Source organism: Micromys minutus, assembly GCF_963924665.1.
Source record: "Micromys minutus genome assembly, chromosome: 11".
Taxonomy (NCBI): Eukaryota; Metazoa; Chordata; class Mammalia; order Rodentia; family Muridae; genus Micromys; species Micromys minutus.
In genome coordinates, this window is record NC_137980.1 from 25973819 (window position 1) to 25994727 (window position 20909).

The following is a 20909-nucleotide window of genomic DNA, read 5'->3' on the forward strand; positions in this document are numbered from 1 at the left end:
ACTACACTGATCAGTTCAAGTGTCTGGCTGTCCTTCCTCTGGTTCAAGGAGGCTGGTGTTCCAGTGCCCTGCAGGTGGGTATGGGCGTTCAACTCAATGTGAGCAAATACAATACCAATGGAGGTGATGTGCTCAACCGCTTTAAACAAAGGATCTCGACTTCCGAAAACCCTCCTCCCTGCTTCTGACACGGGATTGTAAACCTTGTAGTAACTATCCTTAATTTGACAAACTACAGATACATGTTAGCCATGGTATAACATCAGGGCATAAATAAGGCAAGTCCTAAATGTCCTATGACCATGTCTAGAGTATTATATGTGAGGAAAAGCAATGTCCTTGGTGTTTACACCACAACTGTGTGTGTGCGTGTGCGTGTGCGTGTGCGTGCTGTGGTTGTGGTGCCAAGGGCAAAGGGAGGATGAAGGATGGGTCCACAGAGCTGATTTTCATGGTCATTTATTCCGCAAAGAAATACTCTGTTGAAAACATCAATGATGCAGACTCGGATGTAAAGTCCACATACATGATTTTAACACATTTGTTTTGATGATATGGGGTATGGTGCACACGTCACTGCACACATGTCGTGGTCAGAGGACGACTTTCAAATATTCATCTTCCTCTTCCACCATGTGGGTTCTAAGGATTAAACTCAAGCCATGAGGCATGGTAGCAGGCACCACTGGGCCATCTGACCGTGTCTAAGAGCTTTTAGGAACTAAAATATAAGATAGTATTTGAAATTTGGTCTTTTAGGCTGAATGTTTTTGGCTCTGCTCTCAGATTTCTGAAGAATGTAGGGAATCTCTTCCACAACGAGGGGAGCATCCACGGACAGATGTATGAGGGTGTTACTTGAGGAATGCTTGACAAGAAGCCCAAGGCCCATACCCACTGCAGCAATAAACAGAGCCACATATGGAAACACCTCATCAGTATTCTTGATTGTTCTTACTCTCCTCACACTCTTTAGCTGTGTCAGGAGGACTCAGGAGCAATTCTGGAAGGTAATGAAATTTGAGGAGCCGTGCCCCTCCCCACCTCCAGCAATGATGTCAAACTGGAGGTCACACAAGAGAGAGGCAGTTGTGACATACGCATTGTAATGGCTTGTGTTTGTTTGGCCCAGGGAGTGGCATTATTAGAGGGTGTGGCCCTGTTGGAATAGGTGTGGCCTTGTTGGGGGAGGTGTGCCACTGTGGGTGTGGGATTTAAGACCCTCAACCTAGCTGCCTGGAAGTCAGCATTCTGATAGCTGCCTTCAGATGAAGATGTAGAACTCTCAGCTCCTTCTGCACCATGCCTGCCTGGATGCTGCCATGTTCCTACCTTGATGATAATGGACTGAACCTCTGAACCTGTAAGCCAGACCCAATTAAAGATTGTCCTTTAAGAACTTGACTTGGTCGTGGTGTCTGTTCACAGCAGTAAAACCCTGAGTAAGACTCGAATGTACTGGGAAGGCCTCCAGATACTGGTCCCTTGATATTGGACTCCCCAATCCATACTGTAAGCCAAGAAATTTCTGTTCACTATAAGTTTCCCGGACTCTGGTATTTTGTTACAATTTCACAAAATGAAATACAAAGCATTTGGGCATGAATTATTGGCTTCGAGGCTGGGACACTATAGTTGGAACAGTGCACTGTGAAAGTGTAAAGGCCTTCTTTAAAAAAAAGACTCCTGTCTATGGGACTTAAGATGACTTACTACCGAAACTGGGAGCAGGCTTTGGAACTGGGCTGAGCGGGAGCTCTTCCTCGGGGTGAGACTCAAATAGGGTCGTGCTGCACGAGCAATATAAGTCTAGCAATGAGGTGATGAGCCTTAAGTATCTCTCCTTTGTTTTAAGTTTGTGGATGCCCATTACCAGTCTTTTATTTTGACCAACATTATTATATTACAGAGACAACTAAATTCCTTTAACTAAAGCTTAGGATGAATGAGGATGTGCTGTCTGAAACCCTGAAATTCAAAATGAACAATACAGATCCTTTTTTTCTGATCTACCAAAGGGCAATTTAACTGGCCTACTCAGTGACTGAGGGAGTACATTTTGTTTTGATTTTCTGATTAGCTCTGGCTAAATTCCAGAGCTGTACTTGTGTCCAGAAGAAAACACATAATGGCATTTGTTTCCCTGAAGCATCTTCCCTAGTTGTAGCTGTAACTGGGCAATGTTATAACACTTTTAAAAAAGACTTGTTTGTATTTTTACATGTGTCACATGTGTAAGCTACCCTCAAAGGGGAGGCATGAGGTGTCTGATCCCCTTGGAGCTGCAGTTACAGGGTTGGGAGCCACCATGTAGGTTTAGGAATCAAACTCGGGTTCTCTGCAAGAGCAGCCTGTGTTCATCACAGCTGAGGCATCTCCCCATTCTCCCCATCCTAAGCACCCCTTTACAAAGTAGCCCTTGAGAATCTTGGAAACAGTTTGCCCATTCTGCTAGCTACCTCATGCTCATGAGCTTAGCAAGCTTTTGGCATGTCTGACTCTGTAGAAAAGTCATGTTGATCCTTTGACGTTTGGGAAATCTTGGTGTTTTTCCTGCTGTGCATTTTGTGTGGATTTGCATCTGTCGAACAGTTAAAGCTACACCCGGGAACTTTCTCAGAGGTCACCTGTATATCCGCCTGTCAGCCAGAGGCTATATATGGTGCCCGGTCTTCTCTGACAGTGACCTCTTGAGGTATTCAACAGGCCAACAGCTTCCCACTGGACTGGAACACGAGGAGGGAAGACTCCACGGCCATGTGAGTTTGTGTTTAAGGTGAGCACCTGTCTTGTACACATCAGTGGTGTTAATATTTGCAGAGACAGGAGAAGCTGGGATTGGTCATTTCAACAGTGGAGAAGACAAACGGTGCAAGGACCCGTGTGCAGCTGACCATGAAAGGAAACTACCTCCCAGCAGACCCTGACTGATGGGTTCCACCACAGAAAGCCTCGGGGTCCTAACAGCCAGCAGCTCAGGAGAGCTTTCACCTTTCGTGGACTGTTTCCTCCTTCCAGAGAGAAACTGAAATCTGGCATCACCTTTACTAGATAGATGCCAACAAGCACTTCATACATCTGGAGCACGGGATGTGAAAACTCCCCCCTTCTCAGCACGTGACACCGGGGTGTGTGTGTGGTGGGGGAACAGTGCAGTTTATTACAGAAGCAAACTGAATGGAGGAGCTGGCGGGCTGTGTGCACACTGCTAAGGGTGAGGAACGAGACATCTGCAAGCATCCACCTGGTGATCTTTCGGAGGGTGCATGTTGAGACCGTGAGCGCTCTGTACCCTCTGGCCTCAGGTTCGTGAGATGGTCTCACTGTGAAACTCGGGGGTATCGTGCCATCCACTGGGGTGGCCTCCAAGTCCCAATCCCTCACTTTCTCCACCTTTTAGTCAGAACTTGCACATACAATGTAGAGACTTTGAGCAATACTTTGCAAACAACAGTGACTGAAACACGAACGCTTTTATGCACTGGTTCCACGCTGGGACTTTCATAGTCCCGGAAGGTACTCTGGCTGCTGGAGGAGTAAGTGGTTTATCCAGCTTTGAACTCTGAGTTACAAGACCAGCCTTCCAAGTAATACGTGCCTACTTGTGTAATACCACTACTGTTATGGTTGGATCTGAGGCCTGCTCCACAGAAGAGAATCCATACCTGCTACTATAAAAATCTGGTCCAAACCCCATGGCAGCTGTGATCTAAGTCCTGGGATAACGGAATACTAGTGTCCAACTCTTGCTGACACAGCATCAAAACATATGAACACCAAGAACAGCAGCAGCAGTGGAACAGAGTCAACCAGAACATACAACGTTGAAGTCGCCTTGGAGACCCCAAGATGTCCTAGATGCCAGTGCCATTGGAAACCTGCAGAGGAAAGCTGCCAACAGAGAGTGGAACCAGCCCAGGAGAAAGAATTCTTCTGCAGTTAAAGATGAAAGGAGCTGGAGATCTGAAGAATACTTAACATTAGACATGCAGGTGCAGAGTTTGGAGTTTGCCCAGATGATTTTTTGGTCTTGCTTTGGTCCAGTATTTCCTCACTATGACATTTTGGTAATGCATATCCTGTGTTGGTGGATTACAGCTGAGTGATTGGATGAATCTCAGAAGAGACTTTAAAACTGGACACATCGTTGAGACTGTGATCGACTGTGGGAACTCTGAAATTGGACTAAACGTATCTTACATTACGCTATGTTTAGGTTTGGTTCCCATGGACTCATGTGTTTGAACAAGCCTGTGGGCACCTTTAACTATCTTCATCTTAAATCTTTGAGTTAAATTCTATTGCGATAAAAAAAAAATACAAACAAGGTTTCTCTATCTTCATTTTCTTTTTGAAATGTTTTGTTGGCACTGGAGAGATGGCCCAAGTAGTTAACAGCACTGGGTCTTCTGAGGAACCCAGGTTCTGTTCTTGAGTCCACAATGTAGTTAACAACGATGATGCCAATACCGGGGAAAGCCAGTATTGATTCTGGTGTCCATGAGCACTGTATGTACACAATGCACAGACACACAGACAAGTAAAACATACACACATACGTGCACACACACACACAAAACTAATCCTTTAAAAAATGACATATTGCGTCTGTTGCATATGGGCTCCCTCGAACCACAGTGGCGGGAGTGTGGCGGATTCTAGGTGTGACATTCAGGTCTTCAGGTCTGCACAAGTACCTTCAGCTCTGGGCCATCTTGCCAGCCCCTAGTTTTCTTTTTCTGAAGGAACACCCACTCTTTCCCCTGACTGTTGTTGAGCAGATGTATTTCACTTTCTCTGCACACCTTTATCGGTTTCTCTTTGTATTTCCTCTCTAGTGCAGACTATGGTGACAATCTTGGGATGGTTTCTCTGTGCTTAGTCCACTTTGCAGCATGATGTGCGCTTAGGATCAGTCAGTTTATGTTCTATTTTTTTCCTAGTATTGATGTCTGATAGCCATCATCTGACAATGTTCTCTTTTCTCTATTCTTCTCCTCCTTGAGCATTGCTTTTCTTTTTTTTTCCCCCCCATTATGTTATTTTCATTTTGTGCTAAATTTATTCCCATGTAAGATGATGTCTTTAATCAAGAAGGCAGGTACTAAATAAAATGAGGCCTGTGATTGGGAAGGACGGGTGGGATAAAGTTTTAGAAAGAGAGGGAGGAGCCTGAGCGAGAGGAAGGAGCTAGAAGAACAGGGAGGCAGATGTGGATATTTATCTCTGTGCATCTCTCCACAGATACAGGTTGTTACAAATATTTTATAAAAGATGGGTGTGTACAAAAAGATTTGTGCTGTCTAGATGGGAAAATTGTATCATATCAATTGGATCAGAGTCTATTGTGTGGCAACTTAATTGAGTTCAAGAGAAGGTACAATGGTGGACGAACCAAGCCCACCACGGAATTGGGATATGTAGGCCTGGTGTGCTAATAACCCACCAAGGGAGTTGTGAATGGGAGCAGCGTGGCAACGTGCCACACTGAAACAGCTCTCAGACCGCCTGGGTCAGAGAGTACTTGGGGGCCAGCATGGACCACTGAGATGAACTATTGTTAGTTCCCTGTGGCCACAGTGCCAGAACTAATGCCAGGGAGTGACTGCCACGGACAGAAAGAGCCAGGGGCAGCGTAGAGCAGTAACGTGGAGCGGTGACGCTAGGGAAATAGTCGTGCCCTTGTATTATTTACCGCAACATTCCCATGCTGTAGAATTTTCTTTATTTACTTGCTTCTGGGGTATTCTTCTGTGTGGTCTACTCTACGTTTCTGCTCTGTGGGAATCATCTTGGTAAGCCGAGAGCTCAGGCATAGCTCATCTGATCAGGAGTTCCACACTTGCCCTGACACACCTTGGGTGCTTCCCTCACACCGACGCGACCAGTGGCAGAGAAGCTGCACTGGAACACAGCAAAAATTCAGCAGCATTTCAGCACCACAGACCGCCTGCCCAACCCACCACACCGTCATAATGTCATCAGAACGATGCACGCCACACCTTTCGGTCAACTTCTGTCGGATTCTGGGCTCTGGGGACACGAGTGCCTTGACAGCTGGGGCAGTTTCACAAAGGCTATGAAAGGAAACACAAAGACTGGGATCTCTTGCCACACGGTGGTGGTTTATGTCTTTAATCCCAGCACGGGGGAGGCAGAGGCAGTTGCATCTTTGCAAATTTAAGGCCAGCCTGGTCTACAGAATGAGTTCCAGGATAGCCAGAGCTGTTACACAGATAAAATATGTCTCAAAAAAAAAAAAAACCAAACCAACCAACCAAACAAACAAACAAAAAAAAAAAACCCCAAATCTCTTGATTAGCATGATTTTGTGTGGTTTTCTGAGAGAGAAGCAAACCACTTTTATAAGTCACCCCAGGTTACTCACGGGAAGAGACAGCTGCAGTATTGATAAATTCCACGTGTCACTCTGTGTCAGTTTCTTCAGACTGTTTCCTCTTCTCTTTACAAAATGTGTGTGTGTATTTGTGTGTGTATTTGTGTGTGTGCCCGTGTGTGTCCCCATTTTCTCTCCAGTGAGTTCCGAAGCTCACCAAGAGGGGTTTCATTCTAGACTTGCATTATGTTGTGTATTTAAAGGTTCCATTTCTTTGCTGAGTCTCCATGAGTGCAGCCTTTACACCACCCTTTCAGGCTGCTAGCAATAGCAGCTGTAACCTGTTATTGACCAATTCCAACATTTAGCTCATCTCAAGTTAATTTCTGCTAACTACTCCCTTGTCTTATTATGGGTTACATTTCCCTGTGAAGTTTCACGCCCAGTAACTGATTTTGACACTGGATATCCTGATGACAATTCCTGTTCTTTTCTGCTTCTGGGAAGCACTGGTTTTAGTTGCAGCAGCTCAGAGGTGTGGTCATATTCAAACTTTGAACTTGGTATGCGGCTGCACAGAGGCAGTGGGTCAAGCCTGGACTAGGGCCAGCTACCTGCTCTGCCACCAATGTCCCTAAGTACTTCTGAGATCAGGGAAATACTTGGAAGGAGTTCATATGCAGATCTAAGGCTTTGCCTTTATTGTGCGGCCACTGGAAGTCTCCCACTTGACCCCCTGCTTTCCCAGTCTGCTGCAAGACTGCAACATTGAAGTGCTCAGCAGTTCCAAGAGAAAGCCCTCCTTTGACCTCAGCCGGGGCAGTACCCTCTCTTAGGGAACCCTCCACCATTCCTTGCTGCCCATTGTTTTCTAAGACCCTCTGTCTAACTTATTTTCTGAAAGGTATTTTCTAAAGCACCCCCCTCTTTCAAAGAATGATTTCTAACCCTTAATTTGGCATCTTATTTCAGTATGTTGTACCTTTAATAAGCAAAACAACAAAATCAAACAAAACCCAGAAGAGTTCCACATAAGCATCTACAATAGCTAGCTTTGCCGGATGGTTACATCATAATCCAAATCTCTATTTCCCTGGTACATTGCCAAAGAATGCCAAAAAAGTCAGAAGCCCAGATTTAGGGGTTGAAGGGTTACATTCCTCAGACTGCTACCCAACATAAGCACACTCCAGAAATCTGGAGCGCATACAACTTCCAGCATTCTAACACCATGGAAGAAAACATCCTGTGAGGAAGGACAACAGGAAGAGCTGTGAGCACTGCCCTGTGAACACTGAGCCGAGCACAGCAAGAATCCTCCGAATAACTGAACCTTTTGAAAGTAAACTCACAAAAGCACAACTAGTTTTTGGGAAGGATCGCTTGCACGAACTTTATTCTAGGGAATAAAAGCGTATTCGTAGATGAGGCCCCTATTACAGATCTATGTATGTTGCCCCGGAAAATAAGATGTAAGTTTATGCCATTCATAAAGCTGTGAGTTCATGACTGTGTTCACGGAGACCCTTCATTGCTCCTGGTGATGTGTCAATATCAGGTCTGTTACACATCTCTGCTTCCTGAGAGTAACTGAGTGAGGCTACTTTGTGATATGCTATGCAGAAATGTCGCCTTTGGAAGGTAATTTCTTTAGCATGACAATTCCACTGGGAAGGCAACAGGACTATACTAAGTGGATCATGGCCTACAATAAACTCCCTCAACACTGCTGCACGATCTTCAGAATACCAACTGTGTGTGAGTGCATTTGCTTGGGCATGTCCATGTGTTTATGTGGCTACACATGTGTTTGGAGGACAAAGATCAACACTATCTTCTCCATTCTCTCTCCACATTTTTATTTGAGACAGAGTCTCTCACTGAGCCGAGAGCTCATCAACTTGGCTAGGTTGGCTGGCCAAGGGGCGACAGGGATCTATCTACCTTGCTTTGCTTCTCCAAGTACTAGGGTCACAGAAGTACACTGCTCTGCCTGGCCTTTCGTGGGAATTGTGGATCTGAATTTGGGTTTTCATGCATGCACAGCAAGTTCTTTATCAAATGACCCGTTTCCTCAAGTCCTAGTACATCAATGTTTTAGGAAAAAATAGAATTTCTTCTGGGCTTGATGATATATGTCATTAAGTCCAGAACCAGGAGGCAAAGGCAAGTGGGATGTTGCGTGTTCAAGATCAGCCTGGTCTACAATGGGAGTTTCAGGGAGCCATGGTGATCCAAAACAGAAAAAAAAAAAAAAAAGTTTGATTTGTTTTGAAAGACTCAAACACGTTTTTAAAAGAAAGAATGTAGAATTTAGGGGCCCCTTAGGAATACAGGGATACCACAGAGATATGCTCAAGAAGTACTTCTTACCGTATCTTTTTAAAAGAAAGAATGTTAAATGGGAAAGACATACCAAACACAGAGTCTAGGTGGTCACACCCGATCCGACAGTAATATCGAAACAGCATTCGTTTAGATTCTGCCTAGAAAATATTTCCTGATACTTGTTTGAAAAGTGTATTACCAATGTTGGCCGTCCTAATTCTAAAGGTACAATATGAATGAAATCTAAAAAGTGAGTGAGCAAGCTAGAAGTAGAAGTTCAAACATCTTAACACAAAAATAGAATGGGATAGGTGAAATTTCTTTGGGCAATACAATGTGTCTGGAGCAATAAGCTTCTTTATACTTTGTTCTTGAAAACACACACACACACACATGCACACACACATGCACTCACGCCATAACGCAACCCGAGACTCTATTCCAGCTTAAAAAATTCACCCAAAACAAAACAAAACTGATCAAGAAAGTTTCAAACTTGATCTGGGACATACTCTTTTTGCAAGACATTATTCACAGTCTCTGGGAACAAATTAAGACTCCTGATAAAACGAATAAGAAAATGCAAATGCTCTCAATGGAGAGCAGACTTGTTCTTGCCAATATGATTCCTGGATACCCATTTAATGCTGTCAGCCAAGGGTCCAGTAACACAGCCCATGGTGGAGAACGCCTTTACTCTCAGCACTCTTGGGGCAGAGGTAAATGGATCTTTAGAAGTTTGAGGCTATCTGGGTTTACATAATGAGTTCCAGGCAAGTCAGGGCTACACAGTGAGACCCTGTCTCAGATAAAAGTTTAGTAATAATCTTGAATCCACATTTTAAAGCCAAGTCTTCCATACACCTCTCCTATCAAGTGTCCCTAAGAGTACACTTTTAGATGGATCTCCCAAAACCTCTTTACACATGAGAGTTAGTGGGTCTGGGGAGGGCTGCTCAAATTATTCTTCTAGCAAGCATTTCCAGCGGTCTGCTAGCCAGTCAACACCATTGCCTTTTATGCTGATGGCACACTGCCTTTCTCTTTCTTTCTTTTCTTTCATTTATTCGTTCTTAGTCAATTGTTGATTTCTGTTCACCTGTGCTGACAACACACACATCCAAGCAAACACCATACATACTTACACAGCTTATTTTCTTTATGATACCACCGTGTGCTTTCCTCCAATCAATTACTCATTGCTTGCTTTTGACTACTGTCTTTCACCTCAGTGTTATTTAGTTCATCCCAGCCAGCTCGTTTCGAACCCTTTCGTTAGCACCAGGCTCTGTCATCATGCCTCACACAAGTGGCAGATGATACTTTCAAACATGCCATCCAGAGACTTCATAAAACACCGAAACCACTAACATGTCCAAATCGCATCCACTGCTTCTGATGGTCACTTCCTCCAGCAACAGCCGCTGGAGAAATGATCTGTGTAGCCAGGCGTTAGTCAGAAAGTGGAGTGCAATCTGGACAGTGCTTCCTAACATCCCTGATATGCACACTGTACCGGCCTCGATAATGTTCAGGGAGGCAGTGTAATTTATCTTTACAATGTTTTCCCAATGAAGTCATTCTTCAAGGCTCCAAAACAGAAATGACTGACTAAGTAATCTCCAAGCTATTGTTCTGGAAGCTGGGTGCCAAGTTGTATCTCTCCCATTTACCAAGACGAGGATATTTCATGTTTCTGATTTTCATAAACCTCTAAGATTATTTTAAAGGTGACTACTTAAGTGATTCTTACTGATTTTTGACCAAGTGCTTAAGACACATGGGGGGGGGGGGGAGACAAGAAAGTAGAACGGAGAATAGTTGGGAAGAGGAAAGGGACTGTGGAAGGGGGCGAGGGAGAGGAGAGGGAGGGGAAAAGGGAGGTTAGCAAAAGAGGGTGATGAATAAACACTATGTAAATGTATTGTATACATGTAGGAAATGTCATAAAGCAGTACATCATCATGAATAATTACACATGCTAGCGAACACATGAAAATGTACCCACAGTACTCTGAGGCTCACAAACTTCCAGATATTTGTCTGACGAGGTGGCTTTCACCTAAGGGTTCTCTTTGATGTCTTCCCTTCATGTCTACATGCTTGCTGCTAGTATACAGTTAGCCCAACGATTCCTTCCTAATTTTCGATTCCATTCAGAGATATTTCCATACATACATTTGACTCTATTACTGAAGATGATTTCTTAATGAAACTAAATTTCATTACCAGAGTTGAAACAGAAGGGTGTCAGTGGGTTGACGGTAAGTGCCTTTAATACCAGCAGAACTCTGTGAGTTCAAGACCAGCTTGATCTACATGGCAAGATCCAGGTTAGCCAGGGCTATACAGTGAGTCCCTGTCTGTAAACAAAACAAAAACACCAGAAGGAAGTGGATATGCTCCTGGCTAGGAGGTAAGAAGTCTCACCATGAACAAGCACACCAACAGTTCTGAACAGTCATGGCCCAGAGACTCTGAGTGGCCAGAAAGAACAGACAAGGCTCTGGCCACCCTGGATGTTTTCTTGTCACCAAACCTGTTTTTGGATGTTTGAGGTTACGGTCGAAAACCTGGGGGAGGGGAAGGGTGTGTTGTTTGCGAAGATGATGTGTGCCAGAGCATGCCAGCCACCAGATTTGGGAAAGTACCGGCAAAACACAGCCTTCCTCACTGCTCCAGAGAGCACACCAGAAGCCCAGGCTTTGGTTCCCTAGGGGACTTATACAAGAAACCAGGAAGCCTAGAACAACCCCGGTGGCCCCGCCTGCCCTCAAACATCTGCACACCAAAATCTTTTTAACAAGGAACAGTGTGCTGTAATTATGAACAAGTGCAAATTCTTTGATACACACAAACTTAAACTTATACTCAATAAACAACTGACCAGTCCCCCAAAAAGAAATGGCTGGTACCAGAACATCTGTAGCACAGGAAGAACCATCCAAGGATGTTGACTATATGAGAAATGAGGGGGACTCCCCATCAGAAAGCTAAAGGATGTCCAATAGAGGAGGGTTTGGGAGATGAATTCAGGGGCTTATTAATTTTGTCAGTGTAAAGTCTAGGTAATCATCTTAGTTACTTATACGTGAATTAAGTCAACGGGCCGGAGAAACAGCTGTCAGCATGAGCATGGTCTAAATTCTTACCCTGCTATCTGGCACCCAAGCTTTCTTTTTAAAAGCCGGTCACCATGTCACAAGCATGTGTTCTTAGCATGTATTCTTAGTAGTGGAGAGGCAGAAACAGGCAGATCCCTGGAGCTGGACAGAGAGCCAGCCTCACTATATCAGAGAACAAGGTCCTAGTAAGAAACCTTATCTCAAAACCAAGGTGGATGGCTCACGGCAAATGGCGCCTGGCTGACCTCTGGCTTCCACACAGACCCATGCACATGCATACACATACGGACTGCCCTGCTTCATACAGAGTGAATAAAGTATGCTTCTTTCTTGTTTTGTTTTGTGTTTGTGTGTTAAAACAGGATCTCTGTGTAGCTTTGGCTGTTAACTCAATGTGTAGACCAGGCTGACTTCTAACTCGCAGAGATCCACCTGCCTCTGCCTTCTAAATGCTGGGACTAAAAAGTAAGCTTCTCATAACTACAGAATAACAATATAATTGTAGAGGATTTTAAATTAAGACATCATATACATTTATAAAAATATGAATATATTGTCTGTTCTGTATGCCTTCTGTTTTACAATGGCTCTTCTATGACTTCTGAATGTAACAAAAAACAAGGCAGGGGTCATCTTGCCCCAGCAAAAACCGGTTGGGTAGAAAGAAGGAGGGGGTAGACAACTTGACCAAGGGGCACAGCCCACAGAAACATAATGGGCCTGGGGTATTACGCTTTCTTACATTTGGTGGTCTAAGGCCTCTGGCTGGTTCAGCCTGGCCAGGTTCTACCTTGCTGCTTTCTCTGGTTTGGGAATAGCTTTCTTTTCCTGGGTCTTTAAGGAACACATAGCAATCCTGTACTGCTCTAACTCAAACACTTCTAGCATCTGAAACATTTTCGATGACTTTCTTAAGCTATTAAAAATAAATAAATAAATAAATCTGGGCATGGTGGCTGAGTTCAAGGCCAGCCATGGCTACACACAGAAACTCTGTCTCAACTGCACCCATCCCCCTCCCCCCGTCCCATCTTTCTGACAGCCGATTTCTGAATTTTGCTAAACTTTTCTGAGCCCACACTAACTTTTTCTCTATCAACAGCTCTTCAGTAAGACCTATCACAGGCTCTAGAACCTACACATGTATCTTTTAAATCCAAGAGCTGGCACATGGAAATCCAGTGGGGGGGCATAGCTCGGCAGGAGTGTGCAATGCACTTAGCTTGTAAATGGCCATGAATTTAATCTGTGTTTACGTTTGCTAGCACACCGCCCCCCCCAACAATACTCCCACACCAAGGAATGTTCCTTGATTTCCTTGTAAAGCTTGTGAGGAGAAGTAGCTCTTCTAAGTAAATGGTTCAGCATTTTCCATGTCTGATAACTAGAAGGGCTTAGTCATTCTCCACCTCTCGACTGTGGGTTTTCTCCACAGAGACCCAACAAACCATCTAAAGAACCCCTCTTGCATTCATTACTAGCCACAGGGCCAGGGGGCAAGGAGGGGTACTTTCACTTCCACGTTAACTGTTCAAGGCCACACTAGCTTCTCTGCGTCATCCTCCACTTGATCCCAGCATCCTGTCCCTATTTATAATCCCGTAGGCAGGCAGCCTCCAGCACACACCGTTATGTCCGAGCCCCCTCCCTTTGTCTGTCCCTTGTATCAGTGGTGGGATGGTCCAGGCTTTCACCTGCGCTAATTCTCTCCAGAAAGTGGCTTCTGGCCACTTCCGTCCCCAGCTGTGCCATACTGCTGAGCCTTATTCCCCCACAACGAAGGTCTGAACGCGTCCTTGCTCACAACCTCAAAAATCTCCTGAGGCTGGCATACCTTGTTCTGTGGTTAAGGCATTCCTAACTAAAGACAGCCCTCTTGACTATCTATCTGATGCTAACAGTCCTCTGGACAATCTGATGCTTACAGCTCCCTGAGCTATCCGATGCTAACAGCCCCACCTGGGTTCTCTGATTCTAAGAGACCCCCAGGCTATCTGATACTAATGTACTCAATAGGTTTATAATCTAATGTTGCTTATTATGTTGCCCTGGGAGCAATTTATTAATGAAGTGCACTTCCTTTCTTATCAAAAGGTCGGGCTTTATTTAAGAACTGTGAGCTAGTAGATGTAAGACTGGTTGAATGAGTGAAGGAAGGCACTGGGTAGGGGTGAGACTGCCCTGTAAAGGAGGATCTGAGTCAGATCCTCAGACCTCATGTGGATGTCAGGTGGATTTCACAACCTGCTTGTCATTCTACTGCTCAGAAGTAGAGAAAGGGGATCCCAGAAACCAACTAGCTAGCTGTGCTGGGAGCGAGCTCCTGGTTCAAGAAAGAAACTCCACTTCAGCGAATAAAATCCAGTGTTCAAGGAAGGCTTCCAATATCAACCACGGGCCTCCCCAGGAATGCACAGACACGTGGGTGTGCAGCTTTATGCACATAAGCCCACACACATGAACACACTTACATACAGAGGAGACACCACACACACACACACACACACACACAAGATGCTTGAGATAAATCTCAGGACTATATGGTTTTTTCTTAGCAGCTGGGACCCTTACAAATACATGACTTGCCTTTCATTTACGACATAAGAACCTAAGTAAGCAAAGAAAAACAAAATAGAAAAATGTCTACTCCCTCAAACTTACGGCCTTCCATAGTATATTACCTGGAAACATACTATGAACATAAAAACATTAAACACGAAAAAATTAAAGCATTAACATGTTCGTCTTTAGTATAATTGGACAGGCAGGGTTAGAGGGAGGTTCGGGCTGGAGGGAAGGGGTCATTTAGCTCCTAGTGCATTTAGGGCCTACGGTTGAGAGTGGGGTGTGTGCTGGGGAGATACCGGCATTGTCACAGGCCTTGAGAGATAAGCAAGGTTGAGACCTGGAGTGGCAGGCACAGGAAAGTCTGTCTGCCAAAGCATACACATTCCAAACCACTGAAACAGCTCCAGTCAGTCCTTTAAAATGTGTGGCGCAGAACAAAGAAACACACTAAAAAAAGGTGAGTGCATTTCTAACTCAAGACTTAAGAAAAGGATGTGATTCAGAAACATTTAACCCAAGGGTATCTGGGGGAGGACCGAGTCTGTGACAGCAATGTCCTCAGCCCGTCCAGTAAAAGACACCAAAGCTGAAGGTAGAGCTCTAGGCAGGCTACAACAATGGAATCCTTACTGTTTATCCACTAGGGGAAGGGAGCTGTCTCTACACGCCCAGCTTCATCTAATGCATGCAGCGAGGGAGACTCTAAAACTCCGTTACACAAGGAAACCAGGCTCAGCGGAGTTCAGTCATGTGGGATCCTTTGAATACCTGTTTCAATGCAGCCAGAACTGGAGGGCAACTACTCTAACTTGAGGCTACTGCCAATTTAAAACAATGTATATATTCAACTATGACTTGCTTATTATTGAGAAAGGCCTTCACCGTGTATCCCAGACCACCTTGGAACTCAAAATGCCAAGACCAAGCTCACTGTACACTGGTAACAATCCTCCTGCCTCTGCCTCCTGAGTGCTGGGATTTCAGGTGTGTCTCACCATGCCTGGTTACCATTTATATTTAAAAGAAGTGGAGTCAAAGACACCTCCATGACACCTGCATAGTAATGTCAACCTCACTGGTTGTATTATGTGTTCACAGATGAACCAAGATTAGAGACACAGCCAGCATTCCAGGGAGGAAGGAGAAAATCCTGGGAATGTGTAGTGTTGCCCAGGGCAGCTGATGGGAGAGCACAGAATGGTCCACTGAGTCGTTTCAAATTATTCATTTAGCTGCAATGAGTCAAAAGAACATGGGCTTTGGAAATAAGACTGTTCAAACTCTGTTGCCTATCAACTGGGGCATGGCAAACTCTGGAGAGGTTACTTTATGCTCCTAGTTTCTCTTTTCTTGTGCAGGTGTTATGGTTAGTTAAAACCATATTTAGGTCAGAGGGTGAAAAAGGAGGAAGCCTTTGGGGAAAAAGGGTAACCTTGAGAACTAAAGAGAACCAGATGTAGTGTAATTCTATCACTCAATAGGCTGAGGTAGGGGGCCTGGAGAGATAGCTTAGTGGTTAAGAACACTGACTGCTCTTCCAGAGGTCCTGAGTTCAATTCCCAGCAACAACATGGTGGCTTACAGCCAGCCATCTGTAATGGGATCTGATGTCCTCTTCTGGTGTGTCTTAAGACAGCGACAGTGTACTCACATACAGAAATCAACAAATCTTTAAACAACAACAACAACAAAAGTATATTTTAAAAAAAAGAAGAGGCTGAGGCAGGAGGATTATCAGGACTGTGAGACAAGACAAGGCAGCAAAGCATGGCTGTGCCTAAATACAAACAAGGGTAAGCACTAAGGCGCCAGTCTGCATTCACTTAGCATATTCCAGCTCTTAGCATCTGCCAAGTCAAAAGCTCTGAGCTCCATGCTATAAAATGGTTATGGTACCATCTCCCTTAGGATAGGAGAGATACCAGGCCATCTAAAGGACCAGTCTTGCTAGATATAACTTTTATCTCATTCCTCTTTAAACTTGGGCTTTATTACCAAGGTGCTAATGACTATAGATTAACACTACAGAGGACTTAAACATCATTGGCAAGCAGTGGTGGCACACACCTTTAATCCCGGCACTCTGGAAGCAGAAGTCAGCAGATTTCTGAGTTCGAGGCTAGCCTGGTCTTACAGAGTGAGTTCCAAGATAGCCAGTGTTATACAAAGAAACCCTGTTTCAATCAATCAATCAAACACAATAATTTGATAAAAAACTGGGCATTTGGAGTTAAAATATTTCTAACTCTGAATTGTTTTTAAAAAATAAACGCTACACAGGAGTCAAAGAGTTCATTTCTCTTCGAGTTCTTGCAATGTTTTCTCTACTAAAAAGCCTCCTTTTAAAAACAAAACAAAACAAAACAAAAAAAAAAAAAAAAACAAACAAGAAACACATCCTGAGGATGTAGCTCACTTGATAGACTGTCCATTATGAACAAAACCTTAGATTCAACCCCCAGTGTAGAATAAACTGGGCTGTGGGCTCCTGTAATCCCAGCAATGGAGAGATCAGAAGTTCAAGGTCTGAGGCCAGCCTGGGCTACATGAGACCAAAGAACAATAAAACAAAAACTCACTCCATCAAAGTGCAGGTCAATCTGAGAAACAATAGATAAGTGTTGTTAGCATTAATTCAGGCAATGTTGCTTATGAGAAATGGTTAATTATGCTTACTACCTTTTAGAGACATTGAGGTGGTGTCCCCTACTTGCTGTCACTCTGGAATCTGAAAGAGGAAAATGTTTGTACTTGCAAATTGCGCCCCCTCCCCCAATCTCCCAGTTGGTCTTAAGTCATAAGAAATTTGAGTATTAGAGTGGAAAAATGGTTTAGTGGTTAAGAGCACTGACTGCTCTTCCAGAGGTCCTGAGTTCAAATCCCAGCGACCACAGGATGGTTCATCTGTAATGGGATCTGATGCCCTCTTCTGGTGTGTCTGGAGACAGCTACAGTGTATATAATAAATAGATAAATGTTAAGAAAAAGAAGAAATTCAAGTATCATAGACTACAGATGTGTAGATCTAACCTGATAGCTTTGTCCACATTATCTGTTGTGGAGTGCAAATCTGAGTAAAAGTCTATCAAGTTCTGATGACAACCAGGCTCAGTGGCTTTCTACAAATCGTCAGAAAATAAAGAGAAGTGTGTATAAAGCTTCGGTGCTTGGAGGACTGCAGAACTGTGTGAGCCACGTGGTTTAAAATCACTTGTGCTCCTCTGTCGCCAAGGTGGCATCTTGATGCTGGTCCACTCTAAATCCCCATCCAAGCACTGCATACTCGGCAGAAATGTGACCGTTAGCTAAGGCCACACTTCTTAGGCTACTGCAGTCTGTAGAAGCGAAACAGCACCTCTAACGGGTAATAAAGCTCTCTGAGCCAAACCCGGGCACTCCCACAAAGATCAATCAGTCTTATTTTTCACTTTAAGGAGAATGGGAACCCGAAAATGTTTTCTAACTTATTTGTTGTGAGTTTAAAACGCTTAAGGAATTGGAAACTCAGCAAAGTTTTGCCCTCAGCCTCTAATAAAACATCCACATAAGCATTGGGACTAGATGTGGGCTGAGACGTTGCAAAGAAAGGTAACTTGAAGGGTGTTTTTTTAATAACTGAAATCTGAGGTATATAGCCAAGTGTTGGGGGAGGGAAGCATTAACCGCTGGGGTAAAAAAGGCTTTGGCATTTGCAGAGCAAACCCTAAGGCTCCCAAGGGGCTAACTCCATCCCAAACACCTCTATGCTGGGAACCAGAGAAAACCAAGAGCCTACTAGGCTCCGTTTGGGCAGAAGGCAGAGGTTCTGGCCGCAGCAGCTGACCCAGACACCTGGCCTCCAGGGTCTTGGGGTGCGGAGCAGCCCCTTCCTGCTCCTTTGGTCCTGCAGGTGAGCGGACTGGTGGTCACTGGATCCCTATGGAGACCTTCGATTTTCCTCCTCCTTCCTCAAAAAGTGTAACTTCAGGCGTCTTCCAGAGAGGCGAGGGGGGTGGGGAGAAGAGCAGAAAACCAGGCCCCAGCATCTCCGGGGGTTTTGAAGGTAGGGAAGGAGAATCGCCCCGGCCATCCCTGCGGCGACCGCGTTTTCGCCTAGTACGCCCCTCCCCCAGTCCTCAGAACCTGCGGCGGCCAAGCAGTACAAGGCGCCCGGCTGGGGGTCCCCCGTCGCGTACGCCAGGGCCCGCGTGGGTTGGGTGGGGTTGGAGTTAGAGGGATCCTCGGACCGCACGCTGGGCTGGCGAGCACATTGTGCCAGTCCCAGAGCCCTGGGGAGTCAGGGACACGAACGAGGCAGAGTCCAGGCTGGGGCGCGCCCAGAGAACCGAGCCTAGTGACGGGGTGTCGGCTGTCCCTCTCCATCCCTCCGCGAGTCCCCAGCCCTTACCTCTGGGGGCGAGGGTGTTCGCAGAAGAGGGTGCCAGGGCGCGGCGAGCTGTGTCCGGGTTGGGCTCAGCGGCGGCCAGCGACCGCGGCGTCGCTGCTCATGGCTCGTCGCGCCCAGAGTGCTGCGGCTACGGCCGCGGCGGCGCCTTGGTCCTCGTCCTCTTCGCGGGCTCTGAGCCGGGACGCAGCTAACGCCCCAGCTCCGCAGCCCTGTTCCTCCTCCCTGGTGCCTCCCCGCCTGCAAGCGGAGCCGCCTCCAGCGCCGCCCCGCGCGCCGCCTGGCCCGCGGCAGCCAGCGCCGCCCAGCGCCCAGCCCCGGGGTCGCCGCCGGCTGCCGAGCCGCCGCCGCGATGCCAGCCCCGCTGTGACGCAGGCAGCGGTGCCCGGGAACTTCCTCCTCTGCCGAGACCACCGGCGTCCAGGGCGGGCGGGCCGCTGAACACCACGTTCCACACCGGGAAATCGAGCCTCTCCGCGGCTGGATGATCGCGCAGCTCGGAGCCGCCCACCTGGCTGGCTCAGCAGGGAAGATCGGTCCTCTGCCTCCTGTGTGCAACGCTAACAATGCCAAAAAGCCGGTGGCTTCTGTGAGCCCGTCATCCACTCATACACCGCAGCTCCTCCCTGGTCTAAGTTAAAGCAGGGCGACCGCTGCTAAAAATAACCCTCCTGGGAACTCCCAGAGGGTCAAAATGGAGATAACCCCTCTCCAGAGAGTGAAAGGTCCAGAAAGCGGGTGGAAAGGGGGCTGTGGGATATACTGGGGGGAACAGAGGAGAAAAACAACAACAAAATCCGATGTCCATAGTTTACAAAGCCCCAAGCCCCTGGACAACCCCAAGCCCGGTGTCCCGCAGGCAGGAGATCCCCAACTGCTGGAGTCTGCAAGATGGGCTTTTAGGCTCTGAGCAGCAGGTGCCATTCCGTATGAAAGCCCCGCCTACGATTTTGTGTGGGCGGAGGTGGTGATCCGGTGTGTGTGTGTGTGTGTGCAAAAGAGTTAACAGTGTGCCCCAAGCCACCTGTTGTTTAGACGGTGTAAGGGAGGGGTTCTTTCCTACTCATTGGTCTGAACCGTGGGCTTCTCCTATCCCTCTGCCCGGCTATAGTTCGAAAGCACAAACTAGCATCTTGAAAGCTGGCAGCTCCCTAAAAAGAAAATTTGCCTATGGGGGTGGAGGTTTTCAGACAAGATAACTGTAGCAGTCTTTAGGGAGTGTGTGCTTGTCGGTAACCCGCTGGCTGTTCTCAGAGCACTTGATGGATAAAGAATTACTCTGTCCTGGCAGTCTGAGAGACAGAAGAGAGGGCAGGAATGGGCAGCTAGCAGCCATTAAATAGTTTGTGTGCTCCTGTATGGTGAGTGTATAGAAGGCAATCATTTCCTAAAAGTGTGTATGTGGGGGTGGGAGTGCCTATCATGAACCGGCTCCTAACTGTTCTTCCTGTTTATAGAATAAAATACTATACCGTCTCTAATCCCAGTGCAGTTGCTGGCTCTGGGAAACAACCGTAAACCCCTTGGGGCCTTAGGGGAATCACTATTGTACCAGCCTCATTAACCTAGGACAAGCCAGCAATCTAGGATGGGGTGTTCTACTGAAGAAGCAGAAGAGATCTGTGTCTCTGGGGAAAAGGCAGAGACCGGTTTTAGTGGTCTGCTTTAAGAAAGGGAGAGGGGTAGGGAGATCCAAGTGCCTTGTAAGACAGCAGGTAAGTGCAAAACTACTCTAATGTGAAGCAGCTCTAAATTCAAATGTTCTACCTCGGGGACTGGGTGGAGATGTAGCTCAGGGTTAGTGTCTCAGGGCTTTGAGTTTGGATCACCAGAACAGCAAAAAGCAAGCACACATCTCAGGAAAGCAACTCCTAAAGTTAAAAACCTCCCACTCCGTATCTTGATCTCCAAACACCCTTCGGCCTTCTGTGTTATCATTAGGATCCTGACTGTAAGCTGAGGCACACCAGCCCACTGCTAAGGGTGCAGCAAACCCTAGATTGTTGGCGAAGGTGCAATTGGCTTATGTCTCTGGTTCAAGGAAGGGCCTCCCCTTCTTACTTATCCCATCAGTAATCTAGGTAGAGTAGATTACTATATAGCAGGGTGCTGGGAGAATCCTATTATATGTATAAAGCGCCAAGAAAAGGAATCAAGCGCTTCGGTT

The 20909-nt window shown here is 46.1% G+C and overlaps 1 protein-coding gene across 1 annotated transcript in view; it reads right to left on the minus strand.

Moving 5' to 3' along the window:
* LRRC8C (leucine rich repeat containing 8 VRAC subunit C) overlaps positions 1–18913 on the minus strand; it is an 80317-nt gene extending 61404 nt beyond the window's left edge. Inside the window, exon 1 of the mRNA XM_080925279.1 lies at positions 18746–18913. The gene's annotated coding sequence lies outside the window, so the exon portion shown is untranslated. The remainder of the gene's footprint in view (positions 1–18745) is intronic.
* Between the last annotated feature and the right edge of the window lie 1996 nt (positions 18914–20909).